This window comes from Pseudopodoces humilis, chromosome 1, assembly GCF_049639895.1.
Source record: "Pseudopodoces humilis isolate 2021_Gansu_Grassland_sample_001 chromosome 1, ASM4963989v1, whole genome shotgun sequence".
NCBI lineage: Eukaryota > Metazoa > Chordata > Aves > Passeriformes > Paridae > Pseudopodoces > Pseudopodoces humilis.
Genome location: NC_142200.1, coordinates 114817277 through 114843421, shown reverse-complemented (window position 1 = coordinate 114843421; position 26145 = coordinate 114817277). Strand labels below are relative to the sequence as shown.

At 35.5% G+C, this 26145-nt stretch overlaps 1 protein-coding gene across 4 annotated transcripts in view; it reads right to left on the bottom strand.

Moving 5' to 3' along the window:
- The window catches only part of ZNF385D (zinc finger protein 385D), a 411842-nt gene that overhangs the window by 66301 nt on the left and 319396 nt on the right, over positions 1-26145 (bottom strand). The window lies entirely within an intron of this gene.

Below are 26145 nucleotides of genomic sequence, written 5' to 3'. Positions count from 1 at the left end.
GAATTTATTAGTCATTAGACCCTTATTTAATGCTATTTATTGTGCTGAATTTTGGAGAGAGGAGTTCTGGTGACTAACTATCACTCTAAGGATGCATAGAGGGAACTATGACTTTCAGCTTACATGAAAAGTCTTGATTCCTTCCAGATGCCTGAGATTTGAAAAGCATAAGGTGAGTAGGACTGAAGTGGGAGACCTTGTCTAAAATCAATTAACAATATATGTGTAAGTGTATGCATGCATAGATACACACACACACACACACACACACTCTCTTGGATATTGAGATGCATCATTCAGTTTGGTTGAAACGCCTTTTTCTCTATAGCTAAAATAATGTAAATATTGTATTAGGTACCCTTATTGAAAGAACACTGGACAGTGAAGTTTTTAATTAGAAACAACTTGAACAGAAACAGCACAATCATGCACCTTTAACAATTCTCAACACATAACATTGAGACATACTGTAAGCCAAATACAAACAGTCAGAGGATGTCAATTATAATCAAACCAAAAGACCAGTGTTAAATTACAATGACGCATTAAAAATGACATAATACTGTACACCTTCGTGTTGCTGTCATCTCAACTATCTTTAGAGTTTCTAGTCAAATTTAATCATCAGTCAGCTTCAGAGTCTGACTGCACTTTTTTTCCTTAACTAACAGTGTCTCTAGTCAAGCATCTGGAACATATTCATAACATGGTTCTTAATACTGAATTATGAATGCTGATATTAGTTGGACACAAATCTTGACTTTCTTCACAGAATTGTTGGCAGAGAACCCCAAGTTTAATTCTTCTGCATCCACAGCTCTCTCCAAATTCTCACAGCTATAGTTCCAGAAACCTAATCTCAAGTTGTATATTGGATACTGAAGGAATATATAATGAATGTAGAAATTGTGACCTTTTCACTGCTCTGAAATATATGAATGAAATTGCTCTAAAGTAGAAACATATTGCTCAAATTTACAGGTACGATGGCTGTTAGGCAGAGTTGTCCATAACTCATGCCCACAGAGTGCTGCCAGTTTGCCCAGCCTCTACTTAAATAAGATCTTCAAGTCTTTTTATTTCAAAGTTTAAATCTCCTTCCTCTGCAGGGACATTAAAACATCTGAGCTTGTTTCAATATAACTGTAGCTGGCATGTTAACGGGAGTTCTATGTGAGAGCAAACAGATTGCTCCTAAGCATTTAACCAGCTCCAAATTAGATTATGCTGAACTTTTACAGCTGAACTGGAACCCTAATTAAAACAACAACAACAAAAAAAAAAAAAAAAAGAAGAAAAGAAGAAAAAAAAAAGGAAAAAAAAAGAGATCTGTCATTATCTTTCCTTGCAGGACTAAGATGTAGGAGATGCAAAAATATCCATAAATGTATTTTTCAGCAAACCAACATAAAAGATGGAACCTCACTGAATTATTTCTTGCAGCTATAAGAGGACCAAATTCATGCTTACTGCTAAATGGCTTTTACTTGTAGCCTATAAAATTTATTGCTTAAAGAGTATTTACTTGTAGGATGAATAAAAAACAAGATAGATCATAAAATATAATTATTCCCAGCTTTCATGCCAAATTATGCAATAATAGGAGGGAGCAGAAGAGTGAAAAACAAGTTATTACTAGTTTTTGCTACTAACCATGATGCTTAACTGAGTGAAGAGGCTGTACCCTTTCAGAAAGGTGAGAAGGGTCTCCTTCTGGAACCCTTTTACAAAAGAATATATTATAAGAATACTTTAGGAAAGAGCTTACTTTCTTCCTTCATCAGTTTCCATGTTTCATACACACAATTAATTCTAGCACTGCAGAGACAAGTCACTGTCAGCTAATGTCAGTGATGAAGCATGAGAAATATGTGAAATATTGCTGGTGTCATGATATAGAGAACTTTAGGGAACTATATCCATTCTTGAAAAAGATGTCCAACATGAAAGTAAAAAAAGTCATTATTTAATATTCATAATAAACATTTTATTATTATTTATCATTACAATATATAGTTATTTAATATATAAATAATATGAAATGTAGTAATAAATTATAGAACTAATATAATTATATCAATATATAATGCAGTTATAATAATTTTTATTACTAATTTGCATCTAAATTGAAAACTCAAGGATCCTTAAATAAATTTTGAGGACCTGATCCTGAAAATTACATGTAGACAAATTTTGGTCTGTGGGAACTACTTCAATGAAGTGGCAAGATCTCTGCTAACAAATCACTTTTCAATGTTATTTGTAATGACTTCTTGCTTATTTGAGAAGTAGAAGTCAATTTAACCATCTCCTAATATTTTCCTCTGGTTCCATGTACCAGTGTTGAATAATTAGGGACCTTTCTAACCCTTACATTTTCTAACCTTGACAAATTGCTCAAATATAAAAAAGGATTTGTCTATAAAATCTGTCTGTATATCTATGTTATAACCACACAGATAAGCATACTATAAAATAATAAAAAATTCTGTATGCAGATGTGAACAGTTAGAAAACAGAGCCATAGTATAAAAACTCTGCTCTATTTTCTTAGCTTAAATGCAGTCTTGTACCACAATCACCATCAGGACACCATATTACCAAGCAAATTGAAATGTGTAAAATACACTGAGAAAGATGAACTATTTTAAACAATCCAGACAGTATTCTCTTACAATTACAGTCAATGTATCTATATGGCAGCCTTCAAAATAAGTTTGTCTGCCTGACTAATGTTCTTCACTGGATTATATGTCTTCTCACTTCTGTTATTTAGGCAGTGGTCCAACAAAAACATTGTGCTTAGTTTTTGCTTTGAGACAAAAAACAGGTCTCGTCCTATTCTCAGAGAGTTTTTGCAGCACTGCATCTTCTTCATATCCCTCCTGATCCACCTCATATTACCATTCTTCTTACAGATTGTTTTCCTGCCTTAATCACTCCCTCTGGGCAACGCCTTCATAATGAAAGCCAGCTCAAATAAAAGAAACCTTTTGCAAAAGGTGTACTGAATATGTTCCACTGATTCTTCCTTGGAAAATTAAATCCAACTATCTTGCGTTATGTCTTTCTCATTTCACAATGCATTTTGGAAGATGTTTATTGTGGAGAGTGTTCTCCTCCATGCTTTTATCTGGCTAACTATTAGCAAGGCTGCAGTTGTCTGCACCCCAGGAAAGCACAAAACTGAGAGTACTGAGAGTGCTGGACAGACTATTCTGTCTGTCTGGGACTTCAGCAGTTCATGGCTATTTTTTTTTTTTTTCTTTTACCACCAGCTACTGGATGATACTCTCACCTCTGCTATTATTCACAATACAAAAGTAGTAATTTTGGCTAATACATCTGCAAATGATGTCAGGATTCTCTAGAACAAAAAGCTCTGAAACAACAAGAAAAAAAAAATTTAGATTCCCAGATCAAACTAATACTGTCAGTGAGCTGGACATGGAAAGCAATAATACATAACTGCATAAGCCAAGAAGGCTTCTGTCTCTGATGAAGTCAGGGAAATTGCTTATGAGATGTCTGTCATACATTACCATAATCTCTGAGTACAAATATTTTTCTATAGTTGGGCTGTCAATAAGTATTTGAAAAATTATTTTACTTATGTCCTAAGCACAGTAGAAAGTTATAAGATTCAAATGACCTTTTTATTTTTGGAACAAGCATGTCAATTTTTTTCTAGTGAATCCAAAGCCTGGCCAGCCAGTGGTGACAGCATTGCCCAGGGAAGGTTGCAGAATGCAGCTGAGACATCTGTATCCTACCAGTTATGTGCCACTTACATAACCAGAGATGGTGTCCACAGAACTTCTCCAGTAAGTAAACTGGAGAAGTTTACAGGGAGAAAGTCTAGCAGCCCTGAGATGCCCAGCACTTGCTTCAGCCTAAAGCAGGGCTCTAACAGTGAGAAACAGCTAAAAAAATTTGTAGAGGACTGTGCAGTCTTTTTCATAGAAATGTAGTTACACTATTTAGTGAGTAAGCTTTTACTTGAGGCTATATTAAATTTTAAAAAATACTTTCTTACAAGGCCCTCTATTTTGTTTGCCCAGTGAGTGCACATGGGAAATTCAGGATTACACACAAGTCCTGTGCTTACCCACTGGAAAACAAAAAACTCCACAGACTTTAGCAGTTTCACAGACACTGTACATGAAACAACTAATTACCTGTGCAAGCCCTTGCAGAATAGGGGATTAAGTGAAAACATGTAATGTAATTTTTAAAGATGATGTCAACATGATGACATGTTTCATATTGAACAAGTATCTTAATTTCTGCCTGATAAATACAAATTCAATCTGCAGTCAATTATGGTGCAGATAAACATTGCCTATCATTATTTCTACCTTCTGCTAAGTTTACCTTTATCTTCTGAGTTGTGCCACTTAATTTTTTTGTGCAGTCTATCACAACACAACTCTGTAATCTAATTACAGATTTTCACTCAGATGTAATTGTGGTACTAAACACCAAGGATATGTGTAATATGACTTCTTTCGGATATGTTCTGAGAGAAGGCCTTTGCCCCTTAAACAACGATTGATTAAGTCAGCCCTTTTCCTAGAACTAAATATACAATAACAGGTCAAGAACCACAAAAATCTTTCCTGTAGAAAAAAAACTCAAAACAATTCTCCATTATTACGGCAGAATAAAATGTCTCAAAATGTTATTCCCCAGGTATTTATCTTTCTATGGAAAGAAAGCTCCATTTTCTCCTTCCTAAAGCATTTATTCAGTATACTCATGAGTGTAACCTAAGACTCACTGACCAGGGTGAATGAGTGCTTCCTGAGCTCACTAGCACCCTTGCATAATTAACCTGCTCTACCCCACTCCCTGTTCTTGGACTTTTTCCAGAGTCATTTATGTAATGGTGTGAGATTGCACCTGTCAAGAGCCTGCATCACACTGTGAGAGATTGGCATTGACACCATTCTTATGGTAAAACCATCCATAGTATAGTAAAATCAATTTCATTTTCATTATGAGAAGGAATATAATATTTTCATTATGGAAAGCAAAATTTGTTTTATCTTTGGCAGAAGAAGAAGGTCAAAATTTCCAACTTAAATTCGCTTGTTCCATAAGACAGTATCTTTATGGCCATGCATCTGCTTGTACTATAAACTGCCGTTGAGTTTCATTACCTGAAATAATTTAGGCAAGATACAAAAATCTGCCTGAATATAACACACTGCACTCTGAGGCAACATACACTGTGTCAAAATATATATACTGAAGGGAATATAACTCAAGTAATCAACCAGTTCACATACCTGGCATTTTTCTTTTAAGGACACCAGTACTTCATGGGGCACAACAAGATTTTGTTACATGTTGAAATACAGTAAGCAGGCCGTTCGTTTTGCCATCTATTTTCTCCTTTTTATTCATAAGAGAATAAGCAGTTTTAAGCTTATTTTGACAATGTTATCAAGTTTTAGAATCTGGAATTTTATATATTCTGTAATACAGTTGTTTGGGGGGGGTGCTTTTTTGATGGGGAGATGAAACATGGTCTTTTGAAAACTGCTATCATCAATAAATTTAACATTTAATCTCATTTTTACTGTATTCATTGGTAGCATCATTTCTTTTCCCCATAGCAAATCTTATTGTAGTTAGAGTTTCAAGAGAATATTAAACTCATTTGGTATTTTTTTCATTTAGATTAACCAAGTGATAAATCTCAGATTTATATTAGAATGCAATGCAAAAAAAAAAAAGTTAATCTATACACACTTCTATGAGCTATGCATATCAGAAAATAAAACATGTATTAATTCAGCTTAGTAAATGTATACACATATATATATGTGTATATATATATATATATATATTATAAGCTTCAAGTTTTGAATCTAGAACTGACATATTCTAAATGGAGAACTTGAACAAATGACATATACTACTGTTATTTTGTAGAAATGTACCCCAGCTTCCATGTACTAGCAGTGCACACCATCACACATTTTTTATACATTGTATTAATTATGTAAATATAGTTTATATTAGTAGTCAATATTCAGGTTGTACACAAATGATGTTTACTTCAAAACAATGGATGCTGTTGAACTTAATATCGGTTTTCTGAATAGTGTTGAAAAGTTCAGTTTTTTCTGTTGTCATCAAAAGAATGACAGTGCTGGTATGGAAGCAGCACCTGTTTGAATCTGAGTTTGTTCACAACATCTAATTGGAGTCAAGGGTCTACACATAAACTTACCTGCCCAGACACTCATTTAATTTAGAAACTTTTCACTGTTTGAACAAAACCCACTTGATTCCCTCAGCAGACACGTGAAGTTATAACTAGAAAGTTGAGTAGGTGGGTTGAGAGTACCTTGTCTAAGTGTTTTCACCTGCTTTCTGTTGCCAAGGAAACTATTTCTGACTGTTTACATTCACAATAATAATTTCATTGAATTCTGAGTTTCTGATATTTTTTGACTGAGGCAAAGCATCATGGAAAAGTAAGATCAGACACAAATATACTAAAATAAATTTAATGGAAAACAGGACAAGCTCAAAAAGGGCTTGTTTAATTATTAATTCTTTATGATTTGAACATTATATTTGAAATTACAAACAAGTTAATATGACTTCTATATACAAAACCATAAAAGAGAGTCCACAGAGTTATTGTAACTGCTCCTAAACAGTCTTAATACTTTTATTGGAATCACTGTTTATAATACTATAATTATTAGAAGCTTTTCAAGTTTGAGTTTTGTGTTTAGAAAAATATTGATTCAACTTTCTGATTCTTTCATTAAAATATACAGTTACACATATTTTTCATTTTGGATTTTCAATGTACATTTCCATAATTATTTTAATGTAAATATTTCCAATGTCCTTTAAATCAGCTCCTACCCATAAGCAGAAATTCAAAACCCACAACAAGAAATATAAATGCTCAGATTTCCTGATTATGACTTATATTACGTGAGCTTGACTGTAGGATCCCAGGCTAAATCTCTGGTCTTTTTTTAGAACATAAAATTTTATACATAAAATATCATGTGAACTTTTCCTCTGTGAAAAGTTTGCACAGATGCACAAAGACTTATAATTTAAGGATGAAAGAGTTTATAGATTCTTTCATTCTCTTTATATCTTGAAAGGAATCTGAGCTTTCCATGTGCAGAAACATCCATCGAGAGGAAATGTGTTCCCTTGGAATAAAAGAACTCTCAGCCCACTAGTTGTTTGCTTATTTAGACACATTTTGTATGTCTAAAAGAGTCCTATGCCAGTAATTTGGTTAAAAAGTCTCTCTATAGGTGTATCCATAGGACTTCTTTCTCTGGGCAGAAATACACATTGCATCAAAACAAAGGGGAAAGGAACTAAAATGAAGAAATGTTGTTACCTACTAGAAACAAAAGTAAATTGTTTTATTTACTAGTGCCATAGCATGGAAGTAAATTTGCATTAAAATCTAATTTTATCTAAACAACTAGCCAGGAAGAAAATATTTTGAGGAAAATAATCCAAATATCTAAAGGGAACAAAGGTTTATAAGGCATAGGAACTTGAAGATCAGTCAGTCTACAATACAATTATATTTATTAATTTACATATTTTTATTTGTTTTGCCTTGCTTTCAGTCATCCTTGGGTGATTCTGTGGACACATTCAGGGCTTCAGTGAAGTCTACAAGATACTGTATGTACCTACAAGGTTTGCCAGTACACTTCTACCAACTATCACAGCATCAGAGCCTTAGTACTTTGAATCATTACCTTAACACATGCCTAGAGCATACAGACCTGCTTGTTAGGAAGTCATTAAAGCTGCCATTGAAGTTAGTCATTAAATCAATTAATATGTTGGTTCTTAAAGAAATACATATATGTGGATAGATCAAGTTGTTCCAAAAGTAGTGAAGGCTGAAAACTGGGGTTTATTTAATGAGACATGTAGGTTGTTGTACTACCATCAATGCAGAAATGGCAATGATACCTTCCAGTACAAAGCTGACAGGTCAGAATCTTTTACTCCTTTAAGCTGTTAGGTTCCATGTAGGAAGCCAGAGTTAGGGATATCAAATAGTATAAAAAACTTAATGAGATGTTCTGACCTTACTGTTTACATTGCAGTTACATTTTGTCTCCTTCCTATAAATCCTTCTACTTGTCTGATGTTACACTGAAACCTAAAAATCTGGGGTTTTTTCCATTGAACAAAACCAAATACTTACTGAAGCTAAAAGAAATTGGCTGCAATCCTACAAATGTTACTGGTATGAACAGTCTCTCTGAAGACAACAGGACATTTTAGATGTTGAAGTGTTATAGGAGAAGTATCTCAGAGATGCTCTATATTTCTGCATTGGCTTTAATGTTTCTGATCTCCTCTAGTCAAGCACAAGTTCAAAACTGGAACAGCTATATGAAACCATAAGGTGTATAATGTAAAAAAAGGTTAAACTAGAGAGGTATAAAAGCCTTTTCTGATTTTAAAACCTGAGAAATTTGTTTGGGCAGAGATTACTTAAAGAGTGAAATTTCCAGATGGTACAGAAATTTAATGCTGAGACTCCAAAGTCTTTGGAGCAGGCAAATCTCTTCGTGTCTATTCACAAAATTAACAAATTTATACTTATTTATTTGTTCCTTCTTGTGTTTGCTCTTCCTTTTGTTATGGCAGGGCTAAGGAAAAGATAGCATGTCTTCCCTAGTCCCTAAAATATTACTTTTGGAAAACTGATTTGTTTAGTAAAAAGCTATAGGGATTTCTCCATCTTCTTTGAATAAAATGGAAATAGGAATCTTTAAATTCACCTCCAATGATGAACTGAAACTGTGACTAGCTCTCAGTTTACATCTGTGATATGCTGGGATAATTAGTATGCCTCAGTGAGCATTACAGCACTCCAAATTAATACGATGGAGCACATCGTACTGAAAACTTCTATCTAAATAAAAACAGAACTCTCAGTAAGGAAATCTTACAGGTTTCAAAGATGGTGGTGTACATATGGGTGTATCATGATTTGGGCTCAGTGAGCTTCAGGATGCTTTCTGGAGTTCAACCACCACTGAGTACAGTTGAAGGAGCAATATGGGACAGACGTTTTTACATTAATAGCTTTATAAATTTTAAACCTGATCCCTAAAAAATTTTCTTTAATATGTTATGTTTAACACTACTATTAAATTGCATAAACCAGTAAGTTCTTTTTCCCTTGGGTATGTATTAACAACTTACTTTTTGCAAATAAGTGCACAAATATGATTAGCTTTTGCAAATTGCTCCTTATTCTGTTACTGATAAATAATTTTTATAATTCTGCAGTGTAAACAGATGCTATTTTCCTCTTCATATTCAGCTGTAATGAGCTAATTCAATGTGTTAAAAAAACAAAAGAGCTTCAAGAATGAGCTATTTGCTTCAATATTCCGACCTCCTTTGAAATCTATGTTGAAATCACCCATGTTAGGAAGTTAGCAAATTACTGTAGAAGCTCTGTTGCAAAAGTAGGACTTTAGTTCATTTATTCAAGTCCCTGTGTTCTATTACCTTCCTAACATACATGTTATCCATCATATTGATCCAAAAGTTATTATTTGAATGGAGCTAATATGCTTCATTACATTTCCTGTAACAAAACAATATTTGGACACAAGTTTTATGACTGTTTCAACATTCATGCTTATGAAATCATTAAACACCAAAATCTAGAAACAATGAACCATGATATTTTCCATGCCCTTTGGAAATGGCAAGGACTTCCTTGTTGTGAAAGAGAGAAAAATAATACCAAAATAGAAAGTAAACATGTTAAGTTTAGATTGTGTGGGTGAAATCCTGGCACCACTTCAGTCAACAGAAATGCTGACATTTATTTCACCCTGGACTGGAAATTGAAAGAAAGTGCAATACTCCATCTGGACACAGTGTGAAGAATTTAAAGATTGGTGGACAGCCTTTGACTAAGCCAACAAAACCGACTATACGTCACTGAAACACATCATCTGAGAAAAAATCCTTGTCTTTTCACAAAAAAATGTGTCATAAGCAACTTGCTAAACACTTGCCCTCTATAGCTTTTGTTTGAGTAACTGGACCATCTTGGTGGCACTATATACTAATAATCAGATGCTATTGGTATCTCATGCATAAACGCATACTACAAAATAGGGAAAAATAAAAATTAAGAATATCAGAACAATTTGGCTCAAATGGAAATGACTTGGTTTGTTTTTCTGCTCTTTTTTACTAGGTTTTTCTTAACACTGCTAGAGACAACCACCATAATTGAAATATTTTCCAATTTCTTTTATATTCTAGAAAACCTGTTTGAGAAAAACAATTGTGTGTGTATATATTTATATGTGTTTATATAGTTAGACACACAGCATGGGAAAGCTGCCATCTCACCAGAAATATAAAATTAGATGGAAAGCTTCCCATGTGGAGTACACTTGAGATATATATATATATATATATATATATATCTCCAGCAACCATCCAGCTATAAGAGACTCACAATTTTGTCAGAGAGATATAATCTGTTGTCCTTTTTCTAGTCGGTTGCAAATAATTTGTGCAGTAGTTTATGGAGAGATATAAAGACAATGCAAATCAGAAGGATCACATAATGATATCTAGGGAGTATAACATCAGAAGAAGGCAGATAATTGCTAGAACTCTCAGTCTCAAGTGAACTTGCGAGACTATTTGTCTATTTTAGATAATTTTTTACTTTTGATCCCAGAGCTAGATTACATCTGAGTCCATCTCATAATAAAAACACAAACAAAATATAATAAAAATAAATAGAATAACTCAATTTATCTCCCAAAGACTGTGCTTTATAGTATAACTAATTTCAAGAATGACTGTTATTCCAACACGAATGACCCTTAGACAGACTGAGAAAACAAGGGCCCTACCTTGAAAAGACCTTAAGGGTGTGAGTTCAGACCATGGATTTGGAAGGGTAACAGCAGACAGCAAACATTGTGACTGTAAAAGAAAGGACTTGCAGGTGTAGGTTCCTATGATCTACCAAATTATTAAAAATATTGCCAGCAAGTTATGTAAATCTGCCTGAGGCAAATTAACTTGCCTGAGACAAGTCAGCATTCCCAGGCTTTCAGAGTTCAGGGTGGCCCTAATGGCTGGAACCATGCCATCCCTGTGCATTTCAGTCTCCTCAGAGCCTTGTGAGGCCTCCACTGCCAGCTCTGGATGCTGTGCTTCTGTGTGCCACCTACCCTGCCAGCCACATCATAGAATTGCAATGGCTGGGTTGTAAGGGATCTGAAAGATCTTCTATTTCCAACAGCCCTGACATGGCCTAGGACAACTTCCACTACACCAGATTATGCAGATTCCCATCCAGCCTGGCCTTGAACACTTCCAGGGATGGGCCAACCACAACTTCTCTGTTCAAGTGCCTCATCACCCTCACAGTAAAGAATTTCTCTCTAATATCTGATCTAAACTTGTGTTGTCTCAGTTTCAAGCCATCCTTCCTTGTCTTGTCACCACACACCCTTGTAAATAATCCCTTTCCAGCTCTCTTGTAGGCCCCCTTTAGGCACTGGAAGACTGCAGTAAGGTCTTCTCAGAGCCTTCTCTTCTCCAGACTGAACAGCCCCAACTCTCTCAGCCTGTCTTCATAGGGGAGATGCTCCAGCCTTTTGATCACTTTCATGGCCTTCCTCTGGACTCACTTGCACCAGCAAGTCCACATCCTCCTCCTGATGGGGGTCCCAGGCCTGGACACAGCACTCCAGGTGGGGTCTTACCAGAGTGGACAGAGGGGCAGAATCTTGACCTGCTGCCCAGCCTGCTTTTGATACAGCCCAGGATTCAGTTGTCTGTCTAGGCTACAAATGCACATTAATGCTGAGTTCCTCATCTACCACTATCCCAATTTTTCTATATTCCTTGCAGGCTACCTGTCCTTCTTTCCACTCTGTAGGCTTTCTTTTTGTGTTTTGCATTTCAAATACCAACTAGATATTACTTCCAGCTGAGAGGTTTAAGATGCATTAGCACCTTCAGACTAATGGAAGATAAATCTAACAGGTTAATTTAGGCCAGGAATATAATTGTGAGTTTTCTGGCTAATCCAAAGTGCTGACTAATCAAAATATGGTAGGAAGACAAGAAGTTACCTGCTAATGATGGATTAAATCTATAGCCAGAGTGTTTATTCAGTCATGTGCAAACATTTTTCCACCAGTCAAACAGGTCTATGACTTTTACAAGTTCAGGAATATGGGTATAACCCCCTCTGGTATTTTATAGGAGAGAGCCTCTACTTTCTTTATCTAATCAGACAGACCAAATCATTTGCCAAGCATATTACCACAGGAGATAGCAACAGAATTTAAAACTCTTTGTTTTCAGAAAACATGCAGATTTGGCACTTGGGGGCACGGTTTAGTTGGGCCTTTGAGGTCTTGTCCAGCCTTAATGATTCTAGGGCTCTGTGATAATATGTCTGAATGTGTGGTTATTTACAGCACAAGAATTTCAGAAAATGACTTGATGTTAATGATAAAATCATCATTCTGTTCACTTATCCTTTGGTATTGATAAAAGAGAATTATGCTTCTCCCCAGCCAAAGGTGCTCCAGGGCCAACCCATCACTTATCAGCTACAAGTTATCATCACATATCAAAATGCATCTTTGCACACACCAAAAAAGCTTGCAGTGAAACACCAGAAGCTCCTGCTTTGTCCTAAATGTAATTCATGTTCTGTTAACAGCATACTGAAATGAAATGAGCTGCTGTTACCCATTCAGCCAAGGAAAATCCTGCTTCATACCCACAGTTCAAACCTCTCAGTTTATTGTTAATATAGATAATATTAACCAATATAGATACTCAATTAAAAATGCATATTTAGAATTGGTGGGACCTATTTTTATAGAAAAAAGGAATCAGCCTGCAAAATACACAAATTCATATGACTGCAACAAGCAGATTCAATACATGAATTAAAATTCATAGTCCAATTACTCTAAGTTGCTATACCTCCTCACAGAGATTTGATTTCCTACTATTTATGTCAGGAACAGCCATAAGAAACCACCAATATGAGGACATCAGTAGGGGTGGGGGGAAGGAAGGTAAATATTTTTGGCCTTCACTTTCCTATTCAGGAAATACAAAAATTGACATCTTTTGAATACAAGTAGACTTCCTGAGAAAGATGATACATAATCCTTGCTAATTTTGAAAATCCAGATTTAAATCAGTTACCCATTTAAACTATTCCAGAACTGCTTCTCTCATTATTCCTTACTACAAATACAAGAAAAAGGCGGATAGAATTCAGCCACCTTAACTTTTGTAAAGGTTTTACTAGTGAGTGAGAAAAAAAAAAATAAAATTTATTAAGTCTGACTTTGGAGAAGGTCTGAATCCTAAGTAACCCCAGCTGAAGAATGAATGCTTGACAATGGATGACAAACCCCTTCCCATTTCATAAAAAGGAAAAAGACTTGCCCTAGACATGTATTTCAAGATTCTGTTTTCAAGCCTTTCTACCCTCTGGACTTGGACATGCCTTCCTTGAGGTAACTTTTTCTCAGGTTTCAACCTGTATCTTTTTGATCATGCAGCATTAATAGCTCCTGGATGGCTCTAAGTGTTCTCCTACTGTTTACTTTGCCACCTGAAACTTTCCATTTCTCAAATCATCTCTTTCTGTCACTATATCCCAAATGTTAATCATGAACTATGACAGAATCTCATCTTTTTCCACATATTGATCTCCTACTCTGCAGCATTGCGCCCATTACTCAATATTGTTTATTTGTTTCTTCTCCTATGCAGCTCCTTCTCCCTCTTGCATACCTTAGAACAACACACCTCAGTGTGTGGACCAGAATCTTTGTTTTCTTACTGCAGTCCTAACTCCTCATGATCCCTACTGCTGAGTGCCCCTGCATCTGCTTCTTTCTTCTTCTGAATGTGTGTCCTCTCCTTATTTCTTGCCATTTTTTTTTGGTGGCAATACCACCTCCAACAGCACTAATTTAGCACAGGAGAAACAAATGATCCTACAAATATCCCAGGCTTGTCCCTGTGTCTTGTGCCTCTCTGGCTTATCATACTAGTAAAGCCTCTCTTAATAATCAGGACTCTAGGAAAATAGCCAAAATATTTCTGCACCATTTTTGCATATAAATGATGCACATTTTCTTAGCTCCCCTGTGAAGGAAGTTTCATTCTTACAGCCTTTTCAAGCCCTGAAGAGATACAGATTAGGCATGTCAAATAATTCTGGAATAAAAATTCCTTGCCCCTGAGAATTACACGAAAGAAAGTACTGTTAAATGCTTAAAAAAATCTTCATTCCTTCAGTGTCCAAAATGTTAATGGTTTCCATATAGTCCATGTTATCTGACATCTTCAGACATTCCAACTCATTTATTGCTGCTCCTCAGAACGTTTACATTACAAATCTACTTTATTACAACTGTTTATCCCTGCATATGACTCTGGTATGGAAAACATGCTAGAGAATAAATTGAAGAATGACAAATAACTTATGATGGACTATTTGGCTAGAATTGTGATAGTGAAATCTCTATTCAATAACAAAAAAATAATTTTCTGTCCTGTCATTAAAACAAGTGATAAGAGTCTTTGAAAATGTAATGCAGATTGATGTACCTGTAAAATAAAAATTATGCCATATGTTCAGATTAATTACTAAACCATAAAAATAAACAGATTGTCATTTTGGAAGAACAACATCTATGCAAGTGATGAAATTCTGTATTTGACAAACAAGGTATTCAAGCAGACAGAATATAAGGACTGAGGTTCAGTGATTATTTGATTTGCAATTTAGTGCCTTTATCATCAATTTAAAAAGAAACATCTGAGAAAATATCCCATAGTTTTAAAATTACTGCTTATTGAATGATGAGATTTAGACATGTTTTGTATTGGTGTGTAGACGAAGGTGAGAGATAATAATGCTGAAGTGTCTGCAGCTAATGAAAACATAACACCTTCTATTGGGTGGCATGGCTCACTGCAAAAAAGCAATATATCACTGTCCTGAAAATGACCAGGAGGAATAGGAAAATGAGCTATAGCTAATTAAACCTTTTATGTAAAAACACGATTGCTAATCAAATCTTTATTACCCCACACTGTCACATTCTTTCTTCTTCATTCACACTTCACCCTGTAATCCTTGGAGTATCAGCTTTACAGTTGTTTTATAGGCTGCGGTTTTTTGACATGAGAAAGGATTAACTTGTGACAATGATTATTTAGAGAAGATATCAAAAATAAAAAAGTAACCATAGATGAAAAAAGAATGGTACAGTTAAACCACATCTGGTCATTCTGATAGCTAATTAAAACTCATATTTAAGTTACTAGCAAAACATAAGGTGATTCCTCAAGCTGAAATTTCATCTTTTTTGTGACATCTGAAAACCACCTTTATTAAAAGGAAAAAAATGTTATTCAGTAATGACCACAATATGAGAAGAATTCATTAAAGAAAGGAACTATGGGTTTAGATTTTAATTATTTAATTGCTATGAAATTTGCTATACAACCTTCATATAAAATGAATACTGAAGATAAATATTAGCTTAACCAAATATCTGATTAAAAGCCAACAAAATAGTTTTTGTAAAAATTCTGGGTTAGTAGATAAGAATACTAAATTTTTACTAATGGAGTACCACGTAACAATTCTATTTTTAATTTAAATACTTATAATTATTGCAATATTTGTGAAATAAAGTCAAAAAGAATAAAAGATATTTGAAATAGAAAAACATTCTTCTTCTATCATGTAGGGAAAGATCAACTGAACTTATAATTTTTGTCAAAGAAATAAAGAAATCAAAGCAAGCACTGACAATTTCAATACTCTAAATGTAAATTAAAATACTTCAGACAAAAGGCTTGAAGGCAAGTGATTCTCCCACCAAGGGATGATTTTCACTTGTCTCCAGGTGTAACATTATGTGCACTGATGGGCTGATCAACAGAACAGAACTTCTCCCCAGCTGTAATCAGGAGTGATTGATGGTTGGGACAAAAAAGTTGATTATCATGACAAGTCTGCTGATGCAGAGAAAATAGGCTATGCTGGGGAAAGGATAAAACCTGTTCACAGACTACCTTATAAAATCTCCTTTTGCAGGGATAAAAAGAAAAATATATACCCATCCAAAAATCGCTAACATAAATTAATTCAGTACATTTGCTATGCATTTGTATCTAAAGTTATCCCACCACAACACAATGAGACCTATCTAAATACCAAACAGACCAAATCCTGGTATTTTTAAAATCACACTTTGATCACCTCATCAAACAATTATATATATTAAAGTACCTGTATGGTCTACCAGTAGACCACTACCTCAGTTTAAATACATGATTTGAATTCATAATTCAGATTTTAAAGTCCATGAGGGAGGAGTTAGGTGTAAGTGCCATATCGAATTCTTTGCTGAAAAGAAGTCAGTCCCTTTTAACCATTTAAAACTTTAAAAGACTTCACTTTCAATGGAGCTAAAAAAAAAAAAAAAGCACAAGTGTGGGCAACATGCCCTCAAAAGTATAGTTCGAATATGGTTCGAATATGTGCTTTTTTCTTACAACATAAAGCTTTTAAAAGGAAGTATTGGGTTGCACTTCCACTCCTTCAGAGGATAAGGCTCCCAGCTGTTAGCTGTGATGTAAGTAAGTACACAGAAAAGCAATATCTCCAGAGACTGTAAAAGACATGAGAGGAGTGATAAAAGAACTCAGGAGCGGAAAAAGTCAGGCCTGGAGGTTTTGAAGTGGAATTTGTTTACATCAGGGGCAGTTGTGTTTAATGGCAATTCTTTCAAAAGGAAATATTGTATTTGCTCCAAGAAGAGGATGCAGAGAGACAGTAGAGAAGAATATATTACAGGTGCCTAAGGGAATGCAAATTTACTGACCAAAAAGAGAAAAAAAAATGGTGTCCAGAGTCTGTGTAACATTACCTGGACAGATTTTTATGGGTGTTGGAAGAGAGTATCATCAATCAAAGGCAAGTATAAGCACTACTTTATGCTTAAAGCATTTTAAGAAGAAATTATGGGGGGGTGAGGAGGTGGAATTGATAAAAAATACAATTTGCTGCACATTTTCTTCACTTACTCTTTCTGTAACCCAGACTAGCATATACCCCTGTCTGTTTGTCTTTGGTTCTTTTTTATGTCTTTATCAGTGCCTGAGAAAGTGAACCAGGAGTCACTGCTTGGTAACTGGAAGAGACAATGTTCTGCCACTTTTACACTGAAATCTATTATCTGTACCTACTATTAATAACCCAGAATCTCAGATTCTCTACTGTATGAATTCTTATTTTTAAAGGTAAATGTGAATGTAAGAACTTAAAACAGACCAAAAAAATGCTAGATGAAGGTTGCACAGCAAGGAGTTTAAAATTTTTCTTTCCTTTGAAGTGAGGACTTGCTTATGGAAGGTGGTTTCTGTAAAGACTCCCCAGCAAATTTATTTTTAAATTTCAATTGCTTGTTAGAGTTGACTGACTTTGCACATTAACTGAAGAAGCTGACAGGAAAAAACCTGCCCCAAACACAAGTGTAGGGCAAAAAGTTGGGAGATTTCTCTCCTTGCAGCTTAAAGAGGCAGATTTCTCCATGAATGTCACAATATAGAACTGCACGAGAGACTTCCTTGCCCCTCTTTTGTATATATTTTCCCCTGTCTGTACCAATTCCCTCATGTATAAAATGGCATTTTTCAATGTAGAGTTAAAAAAAAAATATTAAGCATAGTCTTGGTTCCCACAATTCCAGCCAAAAACTTCACAGAAGCTATTGTTAGCCTCTACCTGCCCAAATTGAGAATTTGATTTTGTTTCACATATTCCTCCGCCCTCCTCCAGGCACAAAATCTTTCTGACTCTGTTGTAACCCAAAGAATGTAGTTACAGGACTAAATCCATTAAAGTAACTGGAAACACATTTGTAATTTGCCTGGAAGGCATGTCAGTGAGTAACAGATAATCTACTGAAAGCAGATTTTGGAAGATCTAGGACCTATGAGACCATTTAGGCCTGCATGCTGCCTCCCAGTATAATGTTTACTGATGCATTCTTGTATATTAATTTCATCATTTCTGAGAGAAAGGAAATTTCTGACAGTAACACACACAGATGTGGAGGGAGGTTGCTTTTATTTCAGACTTTCTGTCTTATTAACTGCTATCACCTCTGCCCTTCCTTCAGCTCTTTGCAGTTCTGAAATCCACCCACCTAAAGTAAAAAAGTTGGCTCCAAAAGGGCAAATACTGCAACCGTTCTCTTCAGTGCCACAAGCAGAAACCTTTTAAACTAATTTGTCTTCATATTCCACAGTCAGAATACTGGTCATTAATCTTTTGCAACTTATAAACAGGACTTTCAGAGAGAGCAATTGACTATTCACATATCATTTTTTGGCAAACTCTAGTGATTTAAAAGAGATGTCAAGCCTTCTGCACAATTGACTTGTTTTATCAAAATAAGTGAGCTTCAAAAATGAAATAACCTAATAGGATGAGCAGAGGAAGGAAGCAAGAGCTGCCAAATGAAAATAAAAAAAAAGTTTGACATAATCTAAGTCCTACACAGCAACACCTAATGATCAGCTGGATGTTTTAATCTCTCCAGGATCATGTTTCTGTAGTGACTCTGATATTCGGCTGACCTAGACATTAAACATTTGTCCTCAACCCTGCTTGTTCAGGGACCAGGTAGTTGAAAGCATTAGATTTTCCTTTCTCCTGGATATATAAAATAGTTTAGATTAGAAAAGTCCTTTAAGATTGTCAAGTCCAACTGTTAACCCAGCATTGCCAAGTCCCTCATACAACTTGAAGGATGGTGACCAAACCACTTCCCTTGGGAGCCTGTTTCAGTGCTTCATTTAGCCACTCCCTCTTCTACCACCACTGCTGAATGTGGCTAAAGAATGAATTTTGAGAGGAAAGTATAAGTCTTGTAACATGAATACAGTGGACACCAAGGCACTCCACCTCTTCCCAGCAGCATCAGCCTAAGAAAACCGCTGACATCAAAAATATTCTTTCTTAAAGATCAGTCACTTAAAACCTTCCTCTTTCCTAACTGCCTTCTCGACCTCAGGCAATGTCCCTGGGGGCCTGATACCCCCAGGCTGCTCCATGTTCTAGGACAGTACAGATTTTCTAGACAAAATAGGTTACTTTCATTAAAAGAGAGGAGATAAGCTCAAGGATTATCAAGAGTTTGTGTAGTGAGTTTGTCTAGCTAACTCCACAGCTTGCACACCACACAGACACCACTCACAGCAGTTACTGATGGTCACACAGAAAATTTAGATTGCTGCCAGTGCTTAAATATAGTCACAACATTATGATGTCAGTCAGAGGACTCAGTTCAACACCAAAAGTACTCCAAAAGTACTCTGAAGCTCAATAATCAAAAATACTTCAAAGCTAAACAAGGTACTCTGTCAGATATTAATCATTTCTGCTTCTAGGTTGTATAGATTAATAAAAGTACTGTATAGAAAGTGAAAATTATGGTAAAAGTACTTTATACAACAAAAGGAAAATTTCTGTACTTTCTACTTAAGCATTTTAGAAATGCTTTAAGAAAATGGAGATTATGTGTAAATTTATTACTACTCTTAAATTCAGATTATTCTGGATTTCATAAACTATAAATTAAGTTACTTCTTTCCTACATTAAAAAGGTTATAGACAAGCAAATAAGGATTATTTTCTTTCAAAATAAGCATTAAAAAAACCAGAAAATAAAATAATAAAAAAAGTTTGAATGCTCTAATACGGAAACGACCAGAGTTGCACAGGATCTGACTGCAATTCATATTACAATCTTTAAAACTGTGGTCTAGGAAGGGGAAGGAGAGGAGGTAATGCTCCTAAAATATGCTGACTAAGCCTATAAAAACAGACTCCACTGGACGTCATACTGGGCAGAGGATATACCAAGTTGTTTCCAAATTTTTTCATGTAAACAATGTAAATGCAAAATATTCAGTGCTATTTGATTAGACTACTGGAATGCCAAAAAATCAAGTAATTAAATACTTTGTTAACAATCCTTTACAGTTTTTATATTGTATTGATGCAAATGCCAGGTACCCCATGGAAATCTCCACACTGATGATTTTCTGTGATTACTTGCTACTTTTTACAGTGAATACCACTGACCAATACCTCTAGAAAAATATCCACTTTGAGTGTATTTCCATTCTGACTTATATTCTGATTTCAAATAAATAGCATGTGCAGTTCTGTAACTGGAATTGGTATTTATATTTCTCCTTACTTTAACTCCATAGTACACAAAAGATAGTGCATTATTAGAAAGAAGTAGTATATATACAGAGAGACAGTTACAGAAATATATAGATTATATATATACATGAATAAGTTAAATCTGGGTGAACTTTTATCTATGTTCAGGTACAACTCCTGCAGTACTGTACCCTCATATAATAATACTGATTTTAAGGGGATTCTGAGCATCTGTAAATATTTGCACAAAAGAATTATCCTTAAAGAACCAGGCTGATGTATTCATACAACGTAGTCACATTGGTTTGGAAAGACAATAAATAAAATATCCCAAGATAATCAATCAATCAATCAATCAATCAGTAAAAGTGCTTGATGGCTGATAATACCTGCCAAAAGTGACTTTGCTTAAACAAAGCTGAGCACTACAATTCAAGCAGAAATTACTTGGTTTATACCAAACCAGGACTCTAAATCTTTAGCTTAATTGTAAATCTGAATCTAACCCGTAACTGGAAGTAAAATACAACATGCAAAGAATAAGGCCTTGTGGTTATAGCCACAAACAGAACAGTGATTGAAGTAAATAGCACACTGATTGCTTCAAATACCATTTAAGCCTATGTCTGCAAATTGACCAAAACTAGATTTCTCAACAGAAGGGTGAAACATTAAATAACTTCTAGCATTTAACTGTACCAGGCTTTCCTGTTTTGTAATGGACCAATATTTTAAAGTTCCCCTCTCTTTGCAAAACGGAGGCCACAGGCCAGGTGTCATTGGGCATGGACGAGATCTCTACTACTCATCTTCCAAACTACAGAGAGAGATTTCTAAATTAGTCAAGCAAGATGCCATATAATCTCTCTCTCAGGTGTAGGATTACATTCACCATCTCTTGTCCAGCCTAAGAAACAGGTGCCTAATTTGTGAATACTCCCTGCCAACAGGCACCCCTCAACTGTCACTACATTTCCTTCCAAAACTTCACTACCATCACAGTTAAAATTGTTTCATGAAGCAGTCCAACAAAAATTCTCTTAAATCAAATTGAATAAGTCAAATTTATTTATCTATCAAAATGAAGGAACACAAAGATCGATTGGTCATTAAACTCTTATTAACTCCCTTTCAGATATGGAAAGTCACCTATATTTTCCTGGTCATTTTTGCTGTACATCTATCCAGTTCTTTCTGTTCTCCCTGGCTGAGTGAATTTTTTTTACAACTTGTCATACTAGTGGATGTGTTCTAAATTTTGCAACTAATTATGCTTTCGTTGGAGTGTGATGACCACTGTTATAAATAATTCTTCACCTGAGGCATTGCCAATTTTTACTTATAAAATCATAGAACAGTTTGAGTTAAAGGGACCTTTTAATGGTCATCTAGTTTAGCACTTCTGCAAGAAGCAGGGATATCTTGAACTAGATCAGGTTGCTCAGAGGTCAGTTCAACCTGCTCCTGCATATTTCCAGGGATGGGACATCCACCTCTTTGGGAAACCCATCCTGGTGTTCTATCACCCTCATTTTAATTAAATTATTTCTTATGTTCGATCTAATTGACTCTCCTCCAGTTTAAAACCATTACCCCTTGTCCAAAAGGTTGTTCCCATCTTTCTTCTAATTTCTGGAAGGCCACAGTGGTTCCTACTGAATTCCCTTTTCCAGGCTGAACAACTCCAGCTCTCTCAGCTTTTGCTCACAGAGGAGGTGTTCAAGCCCACTGATCATCTCAGTGTCCCTCCTCTGGACGTGCTCCAAGGTCCATGTCTTTCCTGTGCTGAGGATTCCAGCACTGGACACAGTCCTCAAGGTGGGGTCTCACAAGAGTGGAGCAGAGGAGGATCCCCTTCCTTAACCTGCTGCCACTTTGGACGCAGCCCAAGACTTGTTTGGCTTTCTGGGACACAGGTGCATATCATTGGGCTATGTCCAGCCTCTCATCCCCAGTCCTTCTCTGGTAGGGCTGTTCTTGAATATTTGCTGTGGAATACTTGCTTATTGATAAATCTCATATATGAGGGAAAAAAATTATCATAGGATTACTTGGGTAAGTTTTTATTTATTTTTTTTTTCTGCACTAGTCATCATATTTGGATTATGATTCATAATGCCATTAAGCCAAACACTAGTTTTAGTACTTGCGCATTTACTTTTTCCAGTCTAAGCACAATAGTTCATGCTTTTATTTACTGCACTTGTCAGAATTCCAGACTATTTTCTCCAGCTGGAGATACTTTTGGACAGAGATCTGGAACTTAGCACCATCCATCAAAAGGCTGCCATCCCACCCTTCATCTAGATGTCATCCACTAAACTGGCATATGTATACTCTAGTCTGTCAGGCACATTGCTAATGAAAAATCAGAGTAGCAGTAAGCATGGAGGAAACTCTTGCAGATCCTGACTTGTTGCGACCTTTTTGTTTTGAAACCATCAGCAGCTACTCTCACTGCAGTTGTGAAACCAACTTTTAATGATTTCACCTGGACCATATTCCCCAACTTACTTTACAGGACTGTCACATAGGACTGTATAAATTCTTGTTAAATCCAAAATTGTCACATCTATTTATTCTCTATTATCCATTAGGACAATTACCCTGTCAAAGGAAAAAATTAGATTCATTTGACATGATTTTTCTTGACAAATTCATGTTGACTGTTTATTATCACTTTATTATACCTTAGGCCCTTGCACGTTGATACATTAATCTTTTGTTCTAGATATCAAGCATAGCCTAAATAAGATATTTGTCCTCTGGTCCTGCTTCTTTCTGCTCCTTCCCACAAAAGTTAGAACCATAGTAAAATACTGGAGAGTTATCCTTATCCTCAAAAAAATCCTTCACAGTTGTTTTAATGGAAGACCACATTTTGAATCCTGTCAAATTCATACAGTGGAACAATAAATCAGTTCAGTGATACCTTTGTTTGATAGAGATGGAGAAAAATAAGGTAAAAAAACCCAACTAATAAGGACTGATGAGCATCCCTGATATGCAGGGAAATATTACTGCTGTTGCTATTTAAGTCAAACAATAATTTCTGGCTCATATAATTGGAAATATTTTTAAAGTGTATCATAACGGAATTCAAATCTTGTGAACGCATCAGAATTCTGCCCAACCTTTTTTTAAAGGCAAACTGGGTCATCACTCAGCCATCTCGTTAAATGAGAGGGAAGAAAAAGGTAATCCCTTTGCAAAAAATTGACCTTGTTGACAGACACTGAGAACTATAACTTCATCAAACAATCTCATGAGCAAAGGAAGATCAAACAGGCAAAACAGGAAAATTCAGTAACCTTTTTTTTTAAATTTTTTTTCCAGACTATAAGCAGAAATTTATTCCTACAGCTACCTATAGGCACCTGAATTATCCTACTGAAGTCAGCTGGACTACATTTTACAGACACTTTTAGATCTTAGAGATACAGATTCAATGTTTGCTACAAAGCAAGCGTTTACTGGTGCAATAGCTCTCAGCAGCTGCCAACATCTAAGTGGCAACATAGGCACATGCAGCTAAGCATATATTTAAATGTATCACCCTAGACTGAATTCACAATGTGAGTCTAAGTGACATATCTAGATTTCTCTGAGAAAAAAAATTTGCTTGAAATGGACTCTACAAAACGTACCTTTGCTGTTCTAATGTTTTTGCTCAGCATGGAGAGGCTTTGGTTATTTGCACATTCGTCCCTTCCCTTGTATGAGATTTATTTTTAAAAGAAATACTGAACACACAGCTGCCATGAAGATTAATAGATAACTCCTTTACAAAGAAGCTAAATTATTTTAGACTATTGTACTGTCTTTTCTCATCTTTTTTAAATGTGTTTTTGATACCATGTAACCAGAAAAAAAACCAGCTCTCCTGCTCTTAAAGAAATCTCTAAAGGGAGTAAATTGTGTATTCTACGCAAAAAAGAAAAATCCCACAGACCAGTTTTATTGTAAACATTTTCATAATATTGTTGTGTAGCAGGCAAATGGAATTTCTATTCATTACTCTCTGATAAAACCTATCTCCCGCATCTAAAAATAGAGATATATTGATAGAATAGACACAAAGCCTAGGTTCCTAGACAGAAAAGTTATTTATTATTGTTATGGATTTAAATCGTGTTCAACAAAATATGTTGAAAATGAAAGCTAGGAATATTGAGTAAATGAAAACTTTTTCTTGATAATAGCAGAAAGAATTACTATGTGTGTGCTTGCCATTCACAGTAGACTTATCAAAAAATGACAGCTAACAGCTCTTTTTCTTCAAAGCACTTTTTTCTTTGAATCCCAATATTAAATCTTAAGTTTACCACATTTTTGCTTCAAACACAGGTGGACATTTCAAAATTACCTAAGCAATGGAGGAAATAGCTCTGCCTATTCCCCTCACGTTGCAGAAAAACATTCCTAAACTGCAGTGGAACTCTGACTACAAATTATTTCTTGAACACCTCAGTAGAGCACTTTGTGATTTTCAGCAGTAATAACTATAAGCACTGGAATGAGAAGACACCATCATAAAGATATCCACAAATCGCTTCTGTGTGGTAGTGAAAAGGGCAAGAGATATCATTCCAGGTTCATCAATGGGTGGATTTTGGATCGTAATCTCTCCATCAATCAACACTGTGGTTGCTTTAAAAATCTTGGGCGAATATTAAAAGTGGAAAATGAAACATATCATCAAGAAGGTCTCCCCATTCTGTAGAGATAATATTGATCTATTAGAGAGAGGGGAGCATTAAAACAACCTTCTCAACAGTGTTGGCCATTTGAGTTCAAGCCTCTACCACCTGAAGGTCTGAAGGGACAGATAAGTATCTTCTAGTCTTCCAAGAGTTTTCTGTGAACAGCTTAAATTAATAGATGTCTTCTGAAATCAGTTTTTTTGCCACTGTAGGTCGCTCTGAATGTGGTCTCTGCTTCCTCCCTCTCTCTTCTTCAGAATCCTTACTAAGGGCAGCAGAAAAGGAGCAGTATGGGAGCACAGTAGTCCTCTGAGTGAAAAGTATCAGTGTCCACTGATGCTTTGTTTCCTTCTACACAGAAGGATTTTTACTTTGAACATTTTATTCTGGAAAATGCCTAGATCTTCTCAGCTGGAAAATTTTCCACTCCACATATCAATCCAAGTGGTGTAACTGCTAATGACTAAGTAACTTTACTGATATGTTCATCTTGTCTTTTGTCTAGATCTTTTTGTAGACAAACAAATGGCATATCCTCTTTGAAAGGTGGTGTTTCACTCTGATGTGTAACACTGAAGTATCTGATCTCTCTTTCATACTGTGTCTGGTTCAGTGTGACATGCTTTTTCCTGAGACAAAGCTGAAAAAGCTGAAAATTTTGAGTGATAAACTGGGCTGCTCAGTTGGTAAGATCTGCTGTGGCCCAGAAGTCTCCATCATCCCCTCCTCATGAATGACTCAGTATCCACAGTCCTAATATTGGTATCTGTCTTCTAGATAGAAGAGCCTAATTTGACTCTTCTATTTTTATCTGTGAGGGACATGACAGTTCCAGAGAGTGTATTGCCCTTCCTTGCACCACTCTTTGAGACTCATGTTAGTGTTATGAGAAAAGGTGTCTATTCGGTAAATGAACTTTATAACCTGGAGTCATCAATAAAATTAAATATGTGATTCTGGTCCAGAAATTATGATTGCAATATTTTTGAAATTTCTGAGGGGTAAAAAGCTGAGGGGAATGAAAAGATCTACAGTGTTTTCACTCCCAGATGGGAAATCCCTAAAATTAAGCTTCAGGGTTCACATTAAGTTTTTGACAAGCTCATGGCTTTGATAAGTAATCAATAA